This window comes from Arachis hypogaea, chromosome 6 (assembly GCF_003086295.3).
Source record: "Arachis hypogaea cultivar Tifrunner chromosome 6, arahy.Tifrunner.gnm2.J5K5, whole genome shotgun sequence".
Taxonomy (NCBI): Eukaryota; Viridiplantae; Streptophyta; class Magnoliopsida; order Fabales; family Fabaceae; genus Arachis; species Arachis hypogaea.
Genome location: NC_092041.1, coordinates 92,271,711 through 92,296,146, shown reverse-complemented (window position 1 = coordinate 92,296,146; position 24,436 = coordinate 92,271,711). Strand labels below are relative to the sequence as shown.

At 34.4% G+C, this 24,436-nt stretch overlaps 1 non-coding gene across 1 annotated transcript; it reads left to right on the top strand.

The window, feature by feature from the left end:
• The first annotated feature begins 21,346 nt into the window (after positions 1-21,346).
• LOC112700582 (small nucleolar RNA R71) lies at positions 21,347-21,454 on the top strand. Its single transcript, XR_003153487.1, has one exon. It is a non-coding gene; the product is annotated as a small nucleolar RNA R71 (small nucleolar RNA).
• The last annotated feature ends 2,982 nt before the right edge of the window (positions 21,455-24,436 follow it).

Genomic DNA, 24,436 nt, shown 5'->3' with positions numbered 1-24,436 from the left:
GCCTACATGTTTGGACGTTGAACGCCTAGCCAGTGCTCCCTGGCTGGCGTTCAACACCAGAGTTCTTGGGTGTTTGGGCGTTGAATGCCCAGTGAGGGGTTCCTCACTGGCGTTCAGCGCTAGGCTTGTTGCCAGATTGGGCGTTGAACGCCCAACGAAACCTTCTTCACTGGCATTCAATGCCTTTCCAATTTCTCCAGATTTGGCCTCTACCTCCATGGCTATGGCCTTGCACTCTTCTATTGGGTTCACCTTAGTGTTGCTTGGAAGAGTGTCAGGAGGAGTCTCAGGGATCTTCTTGCTCAATTGACTAACTTGTACCTCCAAGTTTCTAATGGAGGACCTTGTTTCATTTATGAAACTATGAGTGGTCTTAGAAAGGATAAAAACCAAAGTAACTAAGTCAGAAAGGCTCTGCTTAAAGGTTTCCATATTCCTTTGAGAAGATAGGAATGGTGGTCTCTTGTTGAAACTATTCTGGTTCCTTCCACCCAGATTATTATTGAAACCTTGCGAAGGTTTCTGCTGATCCTTCCATGAGAGTTTAGGATGATGCCTCCATGAAGGATTGTAGATGTTTTCATAGGGTTCTCCCATGTAATTCAACTCCTCCATGGGGGGTTGATCAGGATCATAAGCTTCAACTTTAGAAGAAGCTTCTTGAGTACTGCCAGCTGCAGTTTGCATTCCAGTAAGATATTGGGAGATTATATTGACCTGTTGGGTCAAGATCTTGTTCTGAGCCAATATGGCTTTCAGAGTATCAACTTCAAGAACTCCTTTTCTCTTAGAGGTCCCATGGTTTACAGGATTTTTTTTAGAAATGTACATAAATTGGTTGTTTGCAATCATCTCAATGAGTTCTTTTGCTTATGCAGGTGTTTTCTTCAAGTGGGGATATCCACTTGCAGAGCTGTCCAATGAAATTTTGGACATCTCAAACAGACCATCATAGAACATGCCAATGATAGACCAGTTTGAGAGCATATCAGGAGGACATCTCCTGATCAGTTGCTTGTATCTTTTCCAAGCTTAATAGAGGGATTCACCTTCTCTTTGTCTGAAGGTTTAAACTTCCACTCTAATCTTGCTCATTCTTTGAGGGGGAAAGAATTTAGCCACAAAAGCATTAACCAGCTTTTTCCAAGAGTCTAAGCTCTCTTTTGGTTGGAAATCCAACCATATCTTAGCTTTGTCTCTTACAGCAAAGAGAAAGAACATAAGCTTGTAGACTTCAGGATTAACTCCATTAGTCTTTACAGTATCATGGATATGCAAGAATTCAGTTAAAAACTAATGTGGATCTTTCCGTGGAAGTCCATAGAACTTGCAGTTCTGTTACAGAAGAGAGACTAACTAAGGCTTAAGCTCTAAATTATTAGCTCTAGTGGCAGGTATATAGACACTTCTGCCATAAAAGTTAGAGGTAGGCATAGTGAAGTCACCAAGAACCTTTATGGCATCACCTTCAGGTTCGGCCATGTCTCCTAATTCTTGTTCAAGGTTTTCTGAAAGGTTTCTTCTGGAGTGTTGTGCTCTAGCTTGTTGTATGCTTTTCTTTAGAGTCCTTTTAGCTTCAGGATCAAGATCAAAGAAAGGTTCTTTATCCCTGTTCCTGGTCATAAATAAGAAAAAAAAGAAAGGAAGCTTATATGCCAGAAGACAGAGAACTCCCAGTAAGATGTGAAGAAAGTAGAGGAAGATAGAATAAAGATAGAAGAAGTAGAAGAAAAATATTTTGAAAATAGGGGAAGAGGAGTTCGAATAAATAGAAGTAGAAAAGAGATGAATTTGAAATAGAAAAGGTAAATAAGAATTAAAATATTTTTGTTTTTATTTTATTTATTAATTATTTTCGAGAATTAAGTTAATAAATTAAAAAGATTTAAAATTTAAATGCTAAATTTTTGAAAATAGAAGAGAGAGAGGAAGAGAGTTTTCGAAAATTGAGATAGTTAGAAAGTTTTGAAAAAGAAGAGAGGGAAGAGAAGTGGTTAAGAAAAGATTTAAAAATAAAATAGGATAAGAGATAAGATAAGAAAATATTTGAATTTTAAAAATTTGAAATTAAAAAGATAAGATAAGATAAGAAATTAAAAAGATTTGAAAAAGATTTGATTTTAAAATTTGATTTTTGAAAATTGAAAACTAAGATAAGATAAGATAAAAATTTTGAAATTAAAATTTGAATTTTTAATGATTATTTTCAAAAATTAAGTTAGAATAAAAATAGAAAAGATATTTTTTATTTTTGAATTTAATGAGGAAATAGAAAAACATGTAAAAGACACAAAACTTAAAATTTTTAGATCAAATACCCTTAATTTTTGAAAATTTAAGAAAAACACAAGGGGGGCACTAAACTTAAAAATTTTAAGATCAAAACACAAAGAAAACACAAGAACACCTTGAAGATTAACAAGAACACTAAGAACAAGACTCAAAAACTCATAGAACACAAGAACATATAAAGGACACCAAACTTAAAATTTTTAGAAAACAAAGAAGAAATTTTATGTTTGGTTTTTGAAAATTAAAAGAAAAACAACAAGAAGACACCAAACTTAAAGAACAAGATTTAACCAAAGAAACTATTTTGAAAATTTTTTGAAAGAAAGACTCAAAGAGAACGAAAATTACCAAGAACAAAAACAAAAAAACTCAAACCAAGAACAAAGATTAAACAAAGAAAAGAAAAATATTTTTGAAAAAGTTTTTAAATTTTTTGAAAAATAGAGAAGAAAATGAAAATAAAAGACTCAACAAAATAAAATAAATTACCTGATCTAGGGAACAAGATAATCCATCAATTTGCCCAAACTCGAACAATCTCCGGCAACGGCGCCAAAAACTTGGTGCACGAATCCCCACACTCCGTACAGCTGTACCAACAAGTGCACTAGGTTGTCCAAGTAATACCTGAGCGAGTCAGGGTCGATCCCACGAGGATTGTGGTTTGAAGCAAGCTATGGTTATCTTACAGGTCTTAGTCAGGCAAAATCAGAAAGTTGTTAGTTGGATTGATGCAAGGGCAATCAATAATAGGGATATAGTTGAGGGTTGGAGTTGCTTTTTCTTTCTGAATTAACTCTGGTATCACTATCTTCTTTGCTTGTGAATGATCTCTTCTATGGAAGGCTGTATGTGATCAACTCCATTGCCCGTGGTCATTGATCTTCTTTATTTCAGATCAAACGCAATTGTCCGTGGTCATCCAATCTGAACGAGAGTAAAGCTCAAGCAGTTCATTCTCTTGGCGATCCTACTCAAAACGCCACATATAAGGTCGAATCTTCCGGATAAGAGAATGCTGCTCCTTTGGATTCTAGCTTCTACCACAGAAACCCTAATCTCCCCAGAAATTGGCTGAATTGGTATCTCGAGAAGTCCCCAACGAAGTCGTGGATTAGCCATCTGAGAGATGTATAATCAAGCTGGCGATTCGCGTTTTCCAGCCACGTATTCACGCAAACCCAAGTAAACACGGGTATTTGTCAGGCATGCGGTCCTAGTATGATGAGTAGAGCTGATTGTCACTGATCATCCTATTCAATATGTTGAAGAACGAGTATACATCTTAGAATTGGATCAAACACGGATCGAAGAGAAACAGTAATACTTTTATTAATTCATAGGACTCAGTAGGGCTCTTCCCTTCAACTTAGGAGGTTTAGAAACTTATACTGAAAAAAATACAATGGTAAAAACGGGTAAATTCTGTAAAAAGATGATAAAAATGGTTCGAATAACATAAATCTAATCCCTTAAATACTAAACAATTGACAAGTAAGGGTAAAACAATCTTTTTAGTGCTAAAATCCATTTATGGGGCCCACTTGGTGAGTGTTTGAGCTGAGCTATGATGAAATGCACGTGCTAGAAGGCCTCTAGAGCGTTGAACGCTGGCTAGGGGATCCTCTCTGGGCGTTTGGACGCCGGTTTCTGCTCTTTGGGCGTTGGACGCCTGGAAGGGGTTAGGAGGCTGTTGTTGGATGCCAATTTTGGGCCTTCTAATCTAAAGCAAAGTATCAACTATTATATATTTCTGAAAAGCTCTAAAAGTCAGCTTTCTATAGTCATTAAGAACAGTCTCTTTGGACTTCTGTATTTCCAAAAAAGCTCTTCCGAGTGCAAGGAGGTCAGATCCGGACAGCATCTGTAGTGCTTTTTCTGTGTCCGAATCAGACTTTTGCGCCAACTCCTCAATTTCAGCCAGAAATTACCTGAAATTGTACAAAAATACAAAAACTCATAGTAGAATCCAAAAATATGAATTTAACACTAAAATCTATAAAAACTTAATAAAAAAAACTAAACAAAACACACTAAAAACTATATGAAAATGATGCCAAAAAGCGTATAAAATATCCGCTTATCAACAATTTATTATTGTTACAAAATAAGAATATTTTGTTATAATAAGAAATTTTGTTACAAAATATTTCAATATTTTGTAACAACATAATTTTTTTATTACAAATTATGTTGGCTTTCGTATCGAATTATTGTTTTGTTGCAAAAGTTTAAAATATTTTGTAACAAAATATCTATTTGTTTCAAAAGCTCTAAATATTTTGTAACAAAAAATTAATGTCACAAAATAAAATATTTTTGTAACAAGTTATTTATTTGTCACAAAATTCAAAGATTTTTTTAACTAATAAAAAATTTTATTTCAAGATACTAAATATAAGGCTCTCAATTTTTAAAAATTAAAATAATAAATTACTTATGATTTATTATATTTATTTAAAATTGTATATTAAAAAATTAGTTACTAAAAATATTTATGTCAAATTAATGATACTTTGAGTTTAAAATTATTTTGGACTCATATAAATTCTATAATAATTGAGAATTTTCTTATTTAAAATTTAAAATATTAGTAATTAAGAAATAATAAAAATTTGATAATTTAACTTAAAAAATTAGAATTTATAGTTTAATTTTATGAACTAAAAATAATTAAATTATTTATAATTTTAAATTAAAATATTTATTTAAAATTAATTAATAATTTTATAAATAAATAATATTTTAAAAATAATTTTAATAAATTTAATTTAATTTTCACTTATTATTTTATTCTCTAGTTTTATGCAAATTTCTGTTACCCTTATTCCTCTTAACTAACTCTAACCCTAATTTTACTAATTCACTCAGTCCCACCATCTCTCACTCAGCCGACATACAGCACCTCACTTAGGAAGAAAGAAGAAAATAGAGAAGAGAGAGTGAGTGAACAAGGGTGAAGGAAGAGGAAGGAGGAAAAGGCGTCACCGCGTATGGTCCATCGCGTCTGCACCGCTTCATCGTTGTCGCAATGCATTTGTTCGGCCCTTGTTTGCGAGGCTTCCACCTCTGTTTTTTCGAGCTTTTGCCTTTGTTTTATCATGCATTCACCGCCATTTTGTTATGCTTCTTCCACTTCTCCAACCATCGTCTTCTATCTTTTGCTCAGCCTCTGTTTAGTCGCGTGTTCGAGCCTCTATTCAGTATCCATTCTGCTGTTGTTCAGCCTCCCTTTTGCCGCTGTTCAGCCATCTCCATCACGTTTTGAAGTTCCAGCTCCTCCTTCGTTTGTTGAATTTCAAAACATATGAAAGCCTTTAGTTATTTTAAGTTTTCTGAATTTTTTGTGTTTCTGATTGTTATTTCCTTAAGATTATTTCTGAATTTGTTCTCGATTATGATTTTTTATCTAATTATTTAGTTTCACTTTTTTTGGGCATATTTCTACAATTTGGTAAGTGAAATTCTTTTAATTTTGTTGTTTTATTATCTCTTTTAGTTTTATTCTGTTGCAGCATTAAAGTAGCTTGTGCTGCTTATCCTACTACTGATGTGTTCATCAATTTTGCATCATTGAGAAGGTAAGTAGTATTGTGATTTTGAAATGTCAACATATAAAGTAGTATTGTGTCATTATGTCATTCTGATTTACATAGTTAGGATTTATGATTCGTTGATTTAAGATTTAAGCTTTATATTCATTGTTGCTGGTGCTGTCGAATTGAATTGGAGTTAAGCTTTATAGTGTGTCTGGATGATTACCTCTCTGCCTCTCTAATCTCTCTGGCTCACTGCTAGTTTTCTCCACCTCTTCACTGTCAGTTCAAGTAAGGACCTTCCCTTTATCCTCTTCATTTCAATGTTCAATATCTTATATTTGTACTATTTTTTTGCTTTGTTCTGAATATACTTGTAATGTATTATTCATGATTCTGCTGAAATTGATTTATAAATCAAATTTGTGATACTTATTCTGTGTTGAATTTTTGTTCTGAGTTATTAAGTTATTAGTTTGTATGATTGAATATTTTCTGCTACATTAAACTGAATTTATTTATTAAATTTTTTAGATAAATTTCTCTTGTTCTGTATCTTGTTTTGAATTGATGAAAATAAATGATGGAATTTTTATTGTTGTTAAAATTTTTGTTGTTTTCATTTGATTAAAAAGAGAAAAAAGGAACTAAAAGAAAAAGAAAGAAAGTTAGTGTATTTGCTATGGGGAACCGCGCCGATGAGGCAGATCTGGGAGCAGTGTGGAAGTCAGTTGCTAGTGGCAAATGTGATAATATCCGCGCTAAATTTGATGGTGTGGAGGGCAAGGAGGAGCGTGAAGCCTTTTATGCACCCGGCGAGCAGAATCTAGCCGGAAAAGAGATTGACAGAGGTGCGGAGAATTGTTCGAATAATACAGTAGAGAAAAACATTCCACCAAGTGTAGTTAATGAGATCCATACTAGTTTGGACGAGAGTGGTAAGCATCATGTTGGCATATGTCTGATGAGAGGTGATGCAGTGCAAGATTCAGATTTAGATGATGAGAATACAGTGGTGCAGGAAATTAGGTTGGATGATGAAGGGGCTGTAAGGAACTCGGAAGATTCAGAGGAATCAGAGCAGGATGCAGACGATGAAACTATCAAGATAAACACGGAGGAAGCTGGGATAAAGATATGGCTGAAAATAGGGCTGCTTGGGATCTGACTGTCAAATCAAGATCTATTTTATATGATGAGGATAAGGATATTATGGCTATTCTTCAAGCTCAGAATGAAGTATTGACACAAAAAAGAAGGCAAGCAAAACAGAAAGAGAAAGCAAGAAGGTGCCTCCCCAAAAATCGAAATAAGGTGTGTAATAAAGTTTTTAAATGATTATAGTTCGTGAAATATGAGGGATTTAAGGGGTGTTGGAAAGTGAAAAATAGTAAAAAATTTAAGCGTAAAAATAATGTGAATATGTTAGGATTGGTAGAGAGAAAGAAGGAGGTGATTTCTAAGTTTGATGTAGTGCAATTTTGGCGTAATGATGCGGTGAGTTTGGAATTTGTGGGATTGGAAGGTGCTTCTGGAGGTTTATTAATAATGTGGGATGTTATGATGTTTAGATTGAGTAATTGTTACAAAGGAGAGAAATGGCTGTGTACAAAAGGGGAATTGACAAACAATAATTTTTATTTGTGCTGTTTGCTTGGTGTATAGTGCGCATACAAGGAAAGAGAAGCTTACTGTGTGGAAAGAGTTGAGTTTTTTATTGGAAATATGTCAGCTTCCTCTTTGCTACATGGATGTCTTTAATGAGGTTGTGCAGTTGGAAGAAAGAAAAGGCGCTAGTGTGTTAACAACATTATCAAACTGGTGGATATAGAGCTAAATGACCGTAAGTTTATGTGGTTCAGGGGGTCAATCGTGCAATCAAATTAATAGAATATTGGTGAGTTTGGTTTCATTGTTATCATTTGGAGAACTTGGTTGAAAAGGAATGACAGAATTTTCAGGAATAAAAAAATCAGGAGTTACAGAAGTAGTTAATAGGTCGATTAAGAGTTACAAAGAGTGGAGTGATATTTGATCTTTTGGGTTGTTGATGATTTTTGTCGAAGATGATTAGGAATTAGTTTATTTTATCTGTTTAGTACTTTTCTGTTGAGACGTTGATGCTCCACCTTGTTGTGTTGAGCTTTTTATTTAAAAGAAAAGTTAGTGTATTTGTTGTTGGCCTATTGCTGCTATGATGATGAAACGATAATTTATTGTTTACATGAATATTGATTTGGTGAATGGTGATGATTGAAATTAATTCTTATATGTTTTATTAATCATGAACTACACTGGAAAATTTTTGTTATTGCATTGAGTTCAATTGTAGAATTTTTGCTCATATACTTGGCTATTTCTTATCTTGATGATGATGAGTTTGAAAAATCTCTCCCAATATCTCCTCTTCCTCCTGTTAATAATGAAGATGGTAATGAAAAAACTTGTGAAATTAATGAAAATTTTATGATTATAAAAGATAAAGTGACTATTAAATAACTTGTTTAGATTTTAGTTAATTAGTTGTTCATTATAATAGTTTGGTTTGTTTATTTCCTACTTGAATTTATTTTAGTTGCATATAAATTTGCGTTCTGAATTTGTGTTTTAATTTGAGTTGTGAATTTGTATTATATATGAGTTGTGACTTTTGACTTGTTATGGTGTATATTAGTTATAGTCCTATAGATAATTTGGTTTATTTGAGATTTATTTCATTATTTGTGAAATTAACTTTTGCTATAAAATTTTTTATAATTTTATATTTTATGAGTTATGATTACATTCCGTCTTTCAATTAAGTTCTGTCTTACGATTCAACGAATTACTACGAGTCCATTATCCTTAATATAACAATTAATTAAAAAATAAAATAATCTAACAAATTATGTGTGTAATTTGTATTAAAAAAAATTGTTACAAAATAAATATTGTGCTTTTTAACTAAAAGAATGAAAAATATTACAAAATTAAATTATATTTTGTAATAAAATTTTGTGATAAAACAAAATTATATTGATACAAAAAATATTTTAAAGGTAAAAAACTATTGCTACTTTGGCAACAAATTTTGATTTTTGTATTAAAAAAATTTATTACCAAATCTTATTTTATATTATAACAGTTTTATTAATACACTGTAATAATTTTTTTTATTATAAATTCTTTTCTGTTTCAAAATTTAATATTTTTGTAACAATTTTTTTTTTTACAAATATTATTTTTTTTTTAGTGACAAAAGACATTTTGAAGTAATGTCAGAAGAAAATAACTAGGTAGATTTGAACTAATTTAGGCATTAATGAGCCACTTACCACAAAATTTGGTAATTTACCCATGAGGACAAATCACGAATATTTAAGCATGTACTCGTGTACACTTATAAGCCTTTTTCTAAGCGTCTCCGTATATGTAAATATTATATTATTTTGTTTATTTAAATAAATCCCTTATCTTGATTATCTCTCACTAGTCAGTATCTCTAAAGAGAGGGCGGAAAAAACTGCCATGAATTGATCGATCAATTTCATCGTCATAAAGGAACATACTTCTGATAAATTTGATGCAAATAAACATGATATTTCACACTAATATGTACATTATCGTGCAACGTAATCATCAAATTTCCCGACAATTCGGAGAAAAAAGAAAAAATACACCATACTGAAAGATGAAGAGGGAAGACGATCCATTAATAATTTCAAGGCCAAACGAAATCGACAGAGACCCGTGACTCCACTGGATTCTCCACGATAAGCGTGTTCGCTTGAGTTCTATGGCTGTTGTTGTTATTGCTGTTTCTCATAGCTGCAGCACATGACGAAGAAGATGAAGACAATGAGGGAGGAGGATATGCTGCTATTAGAGATTCAGCATCCCAATCATGATTCCTAACAAGTTCTGAAACCAGAAGAACAATCGAAGCCATAATAGAGGAATTATTATTACAAGGTTCTTTGTTTTGTGATGGAGCAGATGAGAGGGTTTTAATTTGATGTGTGAATTGAAGGAGGTAATGTCAAAACTAACTATATATATAGAGTGAGTGAGACAAATGAAATATGGTTAGTTGTTTGAGACTTAATGCGGCAATAGAACGAGGAAATTAATTCAATTTGATTCAAGTACGCGTGGCCTGTTGTTTTGTTTTGATGCGAATCAGAGTCAGCGGAGTGAGCGCAAAACAGTGGTTCGGTGGGTTTGTAGCCGCTGATTTCATTGCCTTGTAATACCGTCTTTTTATTTGTCAGATTGCTTTTAGCTGTATTTGTTGTTGCTTGATATTTCATTTTCCACTTGTTTTTTGAAGGGCAAGTGTCAACGCTCACAATAAAAAGGAACCGCTTTTGTGACAGAATTTTTTTTATTTCTCTTCAACAATAAATAAGTATTTTTAAAAAAAATTTTTAATACATTATCATTATAAAATAGTTTTGGAAGCTATTCTGGTATGGCAATTTACGTAACGGAATATGATATTCCTCTCATTTTGATCATAGAGATATAAGATAAATTAATGTGAACGGTCAAAATCTTGATAAACTACTTTAAGTGTACATAAAAATCAGGAGTTCACGGTAGATTTGCAATAGGTTTTATAGTTGACAAGTATATACACGCACACAATATCCCTTCTATCCATTATCCATGTGACTGATGTGAGATAAAGATGTGAATGGCTGAATGCATAATTTTTAAGCGAAGGTAAACTAAACATATCATCATCATCATTATTAAAAAATTGTTTTCCATTTCATATACATCAATTTTCCTCTATCCCTCCTAACATCCTTCTTTGTTTCTTAAATTAATCAACAACTCATAAGTTTCACAATTAAAATCATACTATATTAAATTTAGTTGGTATTAGGAAAAAAATCAAACTAGAAGGAATCAATGATTAATCGAAAACCATTTGAATTTCAATTAATTGGATATAAATCATAGCATCCAATTACAAATTTTAACATTTATATTTATAAATTTAAATAGTATTTGATTGTAAACTATAACTAAGTGTATGATAATAAATTATTTGTTTAATTTATAAATTTTAGATATCAATATTTAAAAAAATGAATAATTAATTTTAATAACAGTAAAAATTTTATCACTAAGAGTAATATGATAACATATTATAAATATGACTAAATAAGAATATTATATTCCAATCTCAATAAAGGTTAACGAATATATCATGAAGATGAATAAGTCATTAATTTGCATAAATGCTAAATCATGATATTAAAAAAAGTGATTTAATTTTTTATAATAAAAAATTTTCTATCACTATTTTTAAAAATAAATATTTTTATAATTAAAAATTAATTATAAAATAATTTATTTATAAACTATTTTTAATACAAATCTTTATGTTTAAGGTCAATTTTAAATTTGTATCTTTTTAATGTTTTTAAAAAATAACATACATATTTAAGGTTTTTTACTATTTTAAATATTAAAAGATCAATCAATGACGTACATTATTAGTAAAATATATAACTTGTTACATTTTCATGTCGGTCTTGTAAATTTTTTGAAGGTATAAGACAATAAAATAGATTGACTTTAATATCATTAGAATTTAAATATAATTATTCAAGTAACGACTACTAATTATGTTAATAAAGAAATTTTGTAAAAAAATATGATTTACATTTTAAATTTGTTGAGTAAATTCATTTCAAAATGTAGGAATTAGACTCAATTATGCTATATTTTTAAATGAAATATAGAATTTCACAACAAAATTAACATTCATTAAGAAAATAAATTTTAGTAGGGGTGACAAGATCACTATTTGGCGGGCTAGTCCCCCTTTCCGTCTATTGAAACGGTCCTAAATTTCTATCCTGTTCTATCTAATGGCAGTTTGACGGGCTGTATTTCTCTTTTTGAAAAATTATTAAATTATTAAAATAAAAAATATATAATTTCATCAGTATTTTAATAAATTTATAATTTCTAAAAATATAAAAAATTATAATTTTTAAATTCACAAATATTAAAGTATTTATAATTCTAAATATCTAATATACATAATGATCAACCAAATTTTTTAAAATAAAATAATAAAATCAATATTGTTTAAAGCAAAACAAACATTGTTTAAAATATATAATTAAATATTGTCCAACTCTATCTAATCAATCAAACATAGTGTAAAATATATAACTAAACATAAGTTAGTAAAATTTTGAAAATATTTTAACGAAAAATTTAATAGATATTTTTTTAATATGAAAATAAATATAATTTTTCAATGAGGATACATATATATCAAATCTGAACTAATTTCGGTTCATTTGTATGCTGATTGAGGTTCACTTGATGCTGCTGATAAGTATTGACCAATTTTTTAGCAAAAAAGAAAAAAATTATTCATTATCACTTTATTCAATTGCATTAGATACCACTCCATTTGATTCATTTACTTCAGTTTTGAACAAACAGTTAAAAAGACTCAATCATCAATAAAAACATATCGAATTCATTTCTGGATCCAAATGAACCTTAAATAAACTAAAAAATGAACCGAAATGACTTAAGGAATAAAAACTTGGTCAATACTCAGCAGCATCAAGTGAACCTCAATTAGCACACAAATGAATCGAAATTAGTTCAGATTTGAACAAGCAGTCAAAAAGACTCAATTATCAACAAAAATATATCGAATTCATTTCTGGATCCAAATGAACCTTAATTAAACTAATTAATGAACTAAAATTACTTAAGGAATAAAAAAATTATGTCAATACTTATCAGCAATATCAAGTGAACCTCAATTACCACACAAATGAACCGAAATAAACTAAGAAATAAATCAATATTATTTAATGATGGTACCAGAGAAAATCAGAACCAATAAAAATGTTAGCAAAATATTGGTGTTGTTGGTGATGATGATAATGAAAGAAGGAGGAGGAGGAGGAGGAGGAAATGGAAAACGAGAAGGAGAAGGAGAAGAAAACGGAGAAAGAGAAGACACATAATTTAAAAAGCGGTTATAACAACTTGATTAGACTTAGTTAGAAATTTTGTTTGAATGTAAAATTTTATTCTAATAATTAATAATTATTCAATTAGTTTTCATGTAACAATAATATTCTTCAACGACATGTGATATTCTTAAACTTAGTTACTATGTTTTTCAAATCTTTTTTATTAAAGTGTGTATGAGACATATTTTTAACAATAATTTTTTCCTCACATAAAATAAGAAAAATTTTGGTAGTATAATAATAATTTCATCTAACTTTTTTCAGTCATTTGCATTTCAATTGAATTTTTTCATTAGCTAGTTTAGGAATTAGTTTTGGAGGCATGCTATTTTGTGTAATTATAAAATAAGACAATATCAAAATTATATGTAATTTTTATTAGTATTTTCAATAATACAAAACAAAAAAATAAGAACTAACTAATCAATAAAATCAGTGTCATATAAATCAAACTTATTAGAATACTAATAAATACTAATCAAACAAAAAATTCAAAAAATTTAAAATTATAAAAGCAACATAACTTTGTAAAAATAGAAAACAAAAAATTAAAAAATAAATTTATAATTAACCACAAATAAATAATTAAAAAAATAAAACTTTAAAATTACTTTAAATTAATCAATACTCTTAAAGCTTCACGTTAATTCCTGTAAGTCAAACTTAAATTAATTTGTGTATACATCTTATATGATTAATTAAACGTGTAACTAAAATTAATAATCAAATACAACAAAGTATAGCGGCTTGAGGAGTCCTTTTAACGGAGTAATAAGAATTAGAGAGTGGTACTAATAAAATACCAATAACAATATGAACTCTATTCTTTTAAATACTAGTGTTTAATTTGGATTGAATAGAATGAAGATGATATATCTATAGATCAAAATGTGTGAAATTAGTAAAGAACAATTTTAAAATGTGTTTTGTCCTAAATTAAAATGAGAATAGGTGTAAAAAACATTAAAAGAATATACAAATGTAAATATGAAGGGAATTAGGATATGAGGTTTAGAATTTAGAGAAATAATTAAGATTTAAAAAAAATTAAGGATTTGAAAAGAAAAATAGAATTAAAGATATAAATTATAGTTATTAATTATAATAAAGGATATTTTTGATAAATAAAATATTTAAAAGTTGCTTTTACTTTTATGTACTTCAGAAACTAACTAGCCATCGATCCTTGTTCTCAATCTGGTCATTTACGTCAATTCATTATCAAACTCAAGGATTTTTTTGACATTTTGTACTTCACTACACGACAACAATAAGCTCGGCAACTTGTTCGTACCTATCATACCATGTTCCTCTCTTTTCGATTGGTACATGAGAAAATTTTTCAATAGTTTTATATGTACATTCAATTATATAATATTACATTAGCAAAAATAATGATTTTTTAGTGAATAATCATCTAAAAAATGAATATAATATACGAATTTTATATTGTCAGTATATCAAAATTAAATTTTATTTTACATATTTAAAAATATAATACGCAAAGAACGTATTATATTATTTTAATATTAAAAATATAATATATAAGAAGCGAACGTATTCACAATACATAGAGTATGTATCTTTTCTTAAGAGAAAAGAATAAATTGATACCTAATTTTTTGATCTGTGAACATTTAAGTTTCTGAGAATTTAAAAATACATTTAAGTCATTAACCTCTTCAAAATCTAGGATCTGAAATGGACCAATGTATCGAGGATTCAACTTCTTTGCCTTAATCGCCCTACCTACTCCTGTAGTCGGAGTAACCTTAAGGAAAACATGATCTCCTTCCTCAAATTCTAAGGGCTTTCGCCTCTGATCGGCGTAACTCTTTTGACGACTCTGCGCCGTAAGCATCCTATCACGGATTTTCTTGACTTGTTCAGTAGTCTCAACTATAATTTTCGGCCCTAACAAGCTTTTCTCTCCAGTTTCATACCAACATAGCGGAGATTGACATTTCCTCCCATACAAGGCCTCATACGGAGCCATTCCGATGCTCGCATGATAACTATTATTGTATGCAAACTCCACTAATGGCATATACCGATCCCAACACACCAGTTGGTCTAAAACACAAGCTCTCAACATATCCTCCAGTGTTTGGATCGTCCTTTCAGATTGACCATCTGTTTGAGGATGGTAAGCCGTGCTCAAGCTTAATCGGGTTCTGGTGTCGCGAAATTGTGAACAATACTTTTTCACAACTCTCATAATCCCCGGTAATGGCTCCAAAAACGTGGTAGCTCAATACCATGGCATTACACAACTTCGCACAACTAACCAGCAAGTGCACTGGGTCGTCCAAGTAATAAACCTTACGTGAGTAAGGGTCGATCCCACGGAGATTGTTAGTATTGAAGCAAGCTATGGTCATCTTGTAAATCTTAGTCAGGCAAACTCAAATGATAATGGTGATGAACGAAAATAACATAAAGATAAAGATAGAGATACTTATGTAATTCATTGGTAGGAACTTCAGATTAGCGCATGAAGATGCCTTCCCTTCCGTCTCTCTGCTTTCCTACTGCCTTCATCCAATCCTTCTTCCTCCTTTCCATGGCAAGCTCGTGTAGGGTTTCACTGTTGTCAGCAGCTACCTCCCATCCTCGCAGTGAAAGCTAATGCACACACTCTGTCACAGTGCTGCCAATCACCGGTGTGGTTCCCTCCCCTACCGGAATAGAATCCAGTGATTCTTTTGCGTCTGTCACTAACGCCCAGTAGGTTACAGGTTTGAAGCACGTCACAGTCATTCAGTCATTGAATCCTACTCAGAATACCACAGACAAGGTTAGACCTTCCGGATTCTCTTGAATGCTGCCATCAATTCTTGCCTATACCACGAAGACTCTGACCTCACGGAATGGCTGGCTCGTTTGTCAGGCGAGCACTCGGTTGTCAGGCGATCAACCATGCATCGTGCAATCAGGAATCCAAGAGATATTCACCAAGCCTCAAATGCTTGTAGAACAAGAGTGGTTGTCAGTCACTTTGTTCATGGGTGAGAATGGTGATGGGCGTCAATCATCACCTCCATCAAGTTGAAGAACAAGTGATATCTTGGAATAAGAACAAGCGGAATTGAATGGAAGAACAATAGTAATTGCATTAATACTCGAGGTACAGCAGAGCTCCACACCTTAATCTATGGTGTGTAGAAACTCCACCGTTGAAAATACATAAGCATAAGGTCTAGGCATGGCCGAATGGCCAGCCTCCCAGTGATCTAAGATCAAAAGTGATCAAAAGATATCAAGATCCAAAGACTTCTAATACAATAGTCAAAGGTCCTACTTATAGAAAACTAGTAACCTAAGGTGTACAGAAATGAGTAAATGACATAAAAATCCACTTCCGGGCCCACTTGGTGTGTGCTTGGGCTGAGCAATGAAGCATTTTTCGTGCAGAGACTCTTCTTGGAGTTAAACGCCAGCTTTAGTGCCAGTTTGGGCGTTTAACTCCCATTTGGGTGCCAGTTCCAGCGTTTAACGCTGGGATTTCTTGAGGTGACTTTGAACGCCGGTTTGGGCCATCAAATCTTGGGCAAAGTATGGACTATCATATATTGCTGGAAAGCCCAGGATGTCTACTTTCCAAAGCCGTTGAGAGCGCGTCAATTGGGCTTCTGTAGCTCCAGAAAATCCACTTCGAGTGCAGGGAGGTCAGAATCCAACAGCATCCGCAGTCCTTTTTGGTCTCTGAATCAGATTTCTGCTCAGGTCCCTCAATTTCAGCCAGAAAATACCTGAAATCACAGAAAAACACACAAACTCATAGTAAAGTCCAGAAAAGTGAATTTTAACTAAAAACTAATAAAAATATACTAAAAACTAACTATATCATAACAAAAACATACTAAAAACAATGCCGAAAAGTATACAAATTATCCGCTCATCACAACACCAAACTTAAATTGTTGCTTGTCCTCAAGCAACTGAAAATCAAATAAGATAAAAAGAAAAGAATATGCAATGAATTCCAAAAACATCTATGAAGATCAGTATTAATTAGATGAGCGGGGTTTTTAACTTTTTGCCTCTGAACAGTTTTGGCATCTCAATCTATCCCTTGAAATTCAGAATGGTTGGCTTCTTTAGGAACTCAGAGTCCAGATAGTGTTAATGATTCTCTTAGTGAAGTATGATGATTCTTGAACATAACTACTTATTGAGTCTTGGCTGTGGCCCAAAGCACTCTGTCTTCCAGTATTACCACCGGATACATACATGCCACAGACACATGATTGGGTGAACCTTTTCAGATTGTGACTCAGCTTTGCTAAAGTCCCCAATTAGAGGTGTCCAGGGTTCTTAAGCACACTCTTATTTGCCTTGGATCACAACTCTTATTTCTCTATTTTTTTTCGTTTTCTTTTTCTCTTTTTTTTTCGGTTTTTTTTTTTGAATAGCTTTTTCTTGCTTCAAGAATCATTTTATTGATTTTTCAGATCCTCAGTAACATGTCTCCTTTTTCATCATTCTTTCAAGAGCCAACATTCATGAACCACAAATTCAAGATACATATGCACTGTTTAAGCATACATTCAGGGAACAAAAATATTACCACCACATCAAAATAATTAAACTATTATAAAATTCAAAATTCATGCAATTCTTCCTTTTCAATTAAGCACATTTTTATTCAAGAAAGGTGATGGATTCATAGGACATTCATAACTTTAAGGCATAGACACTAAGACACTAATGATCATAAGACACAAACATGGATAAACATAAGCATAAAATTCGAAAAACAGAAGAACAAATAACAAGGAAATCAAAGAATGGGTCCACCTTAGTGATGGCGGCTCTTTCTTGCTCTTGAAGATCCTATGGAGTGTTTGAGCTCCTCAATGTCTCTTCCTTGTCTTTGTTGCTCCTCCCTCATGATTCTTTGATCTTCTCTAATTTCATGAAGGATGATGGAGTGTTCTTGATGCTCCACCCTTAGTTGTCCCATGTTGGAACTCAATTCTCCTAGGGAGGTGTTTAGTTGCTCCCAATAGTTTTGTGGAGGAAAATTCATCCCTTGAGGAATCTCAGGGATCTCATGATGAGTGGGATCCCTTGTGTACTCCATCCTTTTCTTGGTGATGGGTTTGTCCTCATCAATGGGGATGTCTCCCTCTATGTCAACTCCAACTGAATAACAGAGGTGACAAATGAGATGAGGAAAGGCTAACCTTGCTAAGGTGGAGGTCTTGTCCGCCACCTTATAGAGTTCTTGGGCTATAACCTCATGAACTTCTATTTCTTCTCCAATCATGATGCTATGGATCATGATGGCCCGGTCTATGGTAACTTCGGACCGGTTGCTAGTGGGAATGATTGAGCGTTGTATGAACTCTAACCATCCTCTAGCCACAGGCTTGAGGTCATGCCTTCTCAATTGGACCGGCTTTCCCCTTGAATCTTGCTTCCATTGAGCGCCCTCTTCACATATGACTGTGAGGACTTGGTCCAACCTTTGATCAAAGTTGACCCTTCTAGTGTAAGGATGTTCATCTCCTTGCATCATAGGCAAGTTGAACGCCACCCTCACACTCTCCGGACTAAAATCCAAGTATTTCCCCCGAACCATAGTAAGGTAGTTCTTTGGATTCGGGTTCACACTTTGGTCATGGTTCTTGGTGATCCATGCATTGGCATAGAACTCTTGAACCATCAAGATTCCGACTTGTTGAATGGGGTTGGTAAGAACTTCCCAACCTCTTCTTTGAATCTCATATCGGATCTCCGGGTATTCACCCTTTTTGAGTGAAAAAGGGACCTCGGGGATCACCTTCTTCAAGGCCACAACTTCATAGAAGTGGACTTGATGCACCCTTGAGAGGAATCTATCCATCTCCCATGACTCGGAGGTGGAAGCCTTTGCCTTCCCTTTCCTCTTTCTAGAGGTTTCTCCGGCCTTGGATGCCATAATGGTTATGGAAAAACGAAAAAGCAATGCTTTAACCACACCAAACTTAAAATGTTTGCTCGTCCTCGAGCAAAAGAAGAAAGAAGAGAGTAGAAGAAGAAGAAATGAGGAAGAGGGAGATGGTGGTGTATTCGGCCAAAGAGGGAGAGAAGTGGTGTTTAGGTTGTGTGAAAATGAAGGGTTGAAGAAGGGTATATATAGGAGAGAGGGGATGAATGGTTCGGCCATTATGGGTGGGTTTGGGAGGGAAAGTGGTTTGAATTTGAAGGGTGAGGTTGGTGGGGATTTATGAAGGATGGATGTGAGTGGTGAAGAGAAAGATGGGATTTGATAGGTGAAGGGTTTTTGGGGAAGAGGTGTTGAGGTGATTGGTGAATGGGGGAAGAAGAGAGAGAGTGATGGTAGGGTCCTGTGGGGTCCACAGATCCTGTAGTGTCAAGGAAAAGGCATCCCTGCACCAAATGGCATCAAAATCCACGTTTTGAGCCATTTCTGGCGTTAAACGCCGGGCTGGTGCCCATTCCTGGCGTTTAACGCCAGGTTCTTGCCCTTTACTGGCGTTTAACGCCAGGTTCTTGCCCTTTACTGGCGTTTAACGCCAGTCTGGTGCCCCTTTCTGGCGTTAAACGCCCAGAAGGGTGCCAGACTGGGCGTTAAACGCCCAACTGCTAGGCTTACTGGCGTTTGAACGCCAGCAGCATCTCCCTCCAGGGTGTGCTGTTTTTCTTCCTGTTTTTCATTTTGTTTTTGCTTTTTTTCATTGTTTTTATGACTTCTTATGATCATCAACCTACAAAAAAGATAAAATAACAAAAGAAAATAATTAAGTATAAAACATTGGGTTGCCTCCCAACAAGCGCTTCTTTAATGTCATTAGCTTGACAGAGGACTCTCATGGAGCCTCAGAAATGCTCAGAACCGTGTTGGACCCTCCCAACACCAAACTTAGAGTTTGAATGTGGGGGTTCAACACCAAACTTAGAGTTTGGTTGTGGCCTCCCAACACCAAACTTAGAGTTTGACTGTGGGGGCTCAGTTTGGCTCTGTTTTGAGAGAAGCTCTTCATGCTTCCTCTCCATGAAGACAGAGGGATATCCTTGGGCCTTAAACACCAAGGATTCTTCATTCACTTGAATGATCAACTCTCCTCTATCAACATCAATCACAGCCTTTGCTGTGGCTAGGAAGGGTCTGCCAAGGATGATGGATTCATCCATGCATTTCCCAGTCTGTAGGACTATGAAATCAGTAGGGATGTAATGGTCTTCAACCTTAACCAGAACATCCTCTACAAGTCCATAGGCTTGTTTTCTTGAGTTGTCTGCCATCTCTAGTGAGATTTTTGCAGCTTGTACCTCAAAGATCCCTAATTTCTCCATTACAGAGAGGGGCATGAGGTTTACACTTGATCCTAAGTCACACAAGGCCTTCTTGAAGGTCATGGTACCTATGGTACAAGGTATAGAAAACTTCCCAGGATCCTGCCTCTTTTGAGGCAGTTTCTGCTTAGACAAGTCATCCAGTTCTTTGGTGAGCAAAGGGGGTTCATCCTCCCAAGTCTCATTTCCAAATAACTTGTCATTTAGCTTCATGATTGCTCCAAGGTATTTAGCAACTTGCTCCTCAGTGACATATTCATCCTCTTCAGAGGAAGAATACTCATCAGAGTTCATGAATGGCTGAAGTAAGTCCAATGGAATCTCTATAGTCTCAATTTGAGCCTCAGATTCCCAAGGTTCCTCATTGAGGAACTCATTGGAGGCCAGTGGACGTCCAGTGAGGTCTTCCTCAGTGGCGATCACTGCCTCTTCTTCCTCCCAGAATTCGGCCATGTTGATGGCCTTGCACTCTCCTTTTGGATTTTCTTCAGTATTGCTTGGGAGAGTGCTTGGAGGAAGTTCAGTAATTTTCTTGCTCAGCTGACCCACTTGTCCTTCCAAATTCCTAATGGAGGATCTAGTTTCAGTCATGAAACTTTGAGTGGTTTTGATCAGATCAGAGACCATGGTTGCTAAGTCAGAGGTATTCTGCTTAGGACTCTCTGTCTGTTGCTGAGAAGATGATGGGAAAGGCTTGCTATTGCTAAACCTGTTTCTTCCACCATTATTGTTATTGAAACCTTGTTGAGGTCTCTGTTGATCCTTCCATGAAAGATTTGGATGATTCCTCCATGAAGGATTGTAGGTGTTTCCATAGGGTTCTCCCATGTAATTCACCTCTTCCATTGAAGGGTTCTCAGGATCATAAGCTTCTTCCTCAGATGAAGCTTCCTTAGTACTGCTTGGTGCATTTTGCATTCCAGACAGACTTTGAGAAATCATATTGACTTGTTGAGTCAATATTTTGTTCTGAGCCAAAATGGCATTCAGAGTGTCAATCTCAAGAACTCCTTTCTTTTGACTAGTCCCATTGTTCACAGGATTTCTTTCAGAAGTGTACATGAATTGGTTATTTGCAACCATTTCAATCAGTTCTTGAGCTTCAGTAGGCGTCTTATTCAGATGAAGAGATCCTCCAGAAGAGCTATCCAAGGACATCTTGGACAGTTCAGAGAGACCATCATAGAAAATGCCTATGATGCTCCATTCAGAAAGCATATCAGTGGGACACTTTCTGATCAATTGTTTGTATCTTTCCCAAGCTTCATAGAGGGATTCTCCTTCCTTCTGTCTGAAGGTTTGGACTTCCACTCTAAGCTTACTCAATTTTTGAGGTGGAAAGAACTTTGCCAAGAAGGCATTGACTAGCTTTTCCCAAGAATCCAGGCTTTCTTTAGGTTGAGAGTCCAACCATGTTCTAGCCCTATCTCTTACAGCAAAAGGGAATAGCATCAGTCTATAGACCTCAGGGTCTACCCCATTAGTCTTGACTGTGTCACAGATTTGCAAGAATTCAGCTAAAAACTGATGAGGATCTTCCATTGGAAGTCCATGGAACTTGCAATTCTGTTGCATTAGAGAAACTAATTGAGGCTTAAGCTCAAAGTTGTTTGCTCCAATGGCAGGGATAGAGATGCTTCTCCCATAGAAGTCGGGAGTAGGTGCAGTAAAGTCACCCAGCACCTTCCTTGCATTGTTGGCATTGTTGTTGTTTGCAGCTGCCATGTGTTCTTCTTCCTTGAAGAATTCGGTCAGGTGCTCTAAAGAGAGTTGTGCTTTGGCTTCTCTTAGCTTTCTCTTCAAGGTCCTTTCAGGTTCAGGATCAGCCTCAACAAGAATGCCTTTGTCTTTGCTCCTGCTCATAAGAAAGAGAAGGGAGCAAGGAGATGTGGAATCCTCTATGTCACAGTATAGAGATTCCTTTAGGTGTCAGAGGAAAAGAAGAGTAGAAGACAGGAGTGGGAAAATTCGAACTTATCAGAGAGAATGGAGTTCAAATTTTGCACTAAAGGATAGTGTTAGTCCATAAATAGAAGGATGTGAGAAGGAGGGAAGTGATTTTCGAAAATTAAGTGGGAAATTTGAAAACATTTTTGAAAAAACATTACTTAATTTTCGAAAATGAAAATGGAAAAAGAAATCAAGTGATTTTTGAAAAAGACTTTGAAATTAGAAATCAAAAAGATTTGATTGAAAGCTTAATTTGAAAAAAGATGTGATTAAAAAGATATGATTTGAAAACAATTTTAAAAGATATGATTTGAAAACATTTTAAAAAGATTTGATTTGAAAATTAAAAACTTGACTAACAAGAAAAGATATGATTCAAACATTAAACCTTTCTCAACAGAAAAGGCAACATACTTGAAATGTTAAATCAAATCATTAATTGGTAGCAAGTATCTTTAAAAATGGAAAGAAATTGGTTTTGAAAAAGATTTGATTGAAAAATTGATTTGAAAAAGATTTGATTTTGAAAAGATTTTGAAAACTTAAAAAAAAATCTGATTTGGAAACAAAATCTTCCTCCCTTAGCCATCCTGGCGTTAAACGCCCAGAATGGTATCCATTCTGGCGTTTAACGCCCAAAATGCTACCCTTTTGGGCGTTAAACGCCCAACCAGGTACCCTGGCTGGCGTTTAAACGCCAGTCTGTCCTTCTTCACTGGGCGTTTTGAACGCCCAGCTTTTTCTGTGCAACTCCTCTGCTGTGTGTTCTGAATCTTCAATTCTCTGTATAATTGACTTGAAAAGACACAAATTAAAAATATTTTTGGATTTTTGATAATAAGGAAAAATCAAAATGCAACTAGAATCAAATAACAATGCATGCAAGACACCAAACTTAGCAGTTTGTATGCTACTGACACTAACAAGATGAAAATGCAAATGAGACACACTAGACATTCAAGTCAATAGAATTCAAAGATCAGAGCAAGTAAATCATCAAGAACATCTTGAAGATCACCAAGATACATGAATGCATGCAATTGACACCAAACTTATGATGAGACTCTAGACTCAAACAAGAAATATTTTTATGATTTTTTAATTTTTTTTTTTGTGTTTTTCGAAAATGAAATGGAAAAGGTATCAAAATTCTTAATGAGAATTCCAGGAATCAGTGCAATGCTAGTCTAAGACTTCGGTCCAGGAATTAGACATGGCTTCACAGCCAGCCAAGCTTTCAAAGAAAGCTTCGGTCCAAAACACTAGACATGGCCAAAGGCCAGCCAAGCCTTAGCAGATCATTGCTCCAAGAGCAAGATTGATAGAAATCATCAAGCTCTTGTGGTGATAAGTTGAAACCTCGGTCCAATGAGATTAGACATGGCTTCTCAGCCAGCCAGATTTCAACAAATCATCATGAAACTCTAGAACTCATCTTCAAGAATTTCGAAGAAAAAATACCTAATCTAAGCAACAAGATGAACCGTCAGTTGTCCAGCCTAAACAATCCCGGGCAATAACACCAAAACTTGATGTTGTTGCCGGATCTTGGCACTGATGTTACCAAAGCTTGCTCAAAACTTGAACAATCCCCGGCAACGGCGCCAAAAACTTGGTGGCGAAATTGTGAACAATACTTTTTCACAACTCTCATAATCCCCGGTAATGGCTCCAAAAACGTGGTAGCTCAATACCATGGCATTACACAACTTCGCACAACTAACCAGCAAGTGCACTGGGTCGTCCAAGTAATAAACCTTACGTGAGTAAGGGTCGATCCCACGGAGATTGTTAGTATTGAAGCAAGCTATGGTCATCTTGTAAATCTTAGTCAGGCAAACTCAAATGATAATGGTGATGAACGAAAATAACATAAAGATAAAGATAGAGATACTTATGTAATTCATTGGTAGGAACTTCAGATAAGCGCATGAAGATGCCTTCCCTTCCGTCTCTCTGCTTTCCTACTGCCTTCATCCAATCCTTCTTCCTCCTTTCCATGGCAAGCTCGTGTAGGGTTTCACTGTTGTCAGCAGCTACCTCCCATCCTCGCAGTGAAAGCTAATGCACACACTCTGTCACAGTGCTGCCAATCACCGGTGTGGTTCCCTCCCCTACTGGAATAGAATCCAGTGATTCTTTTGCGTCTGTCACTAATGCCCAGTAGGTTACAGGTTTGAAGCACGTCACAGTCATTCAGTCATTGAATCCTACTCAGAATACCACAGACAAGGTTAGACCTTCCGGATTCTCTTGAATGCTGCCATCAATTCTTGCCTATACCACGAAGACTCTGACCTCACGGAATGGCTGGCTCGTTTGTCAGGCGAGCACTCGGTTGTCAGGCGATCA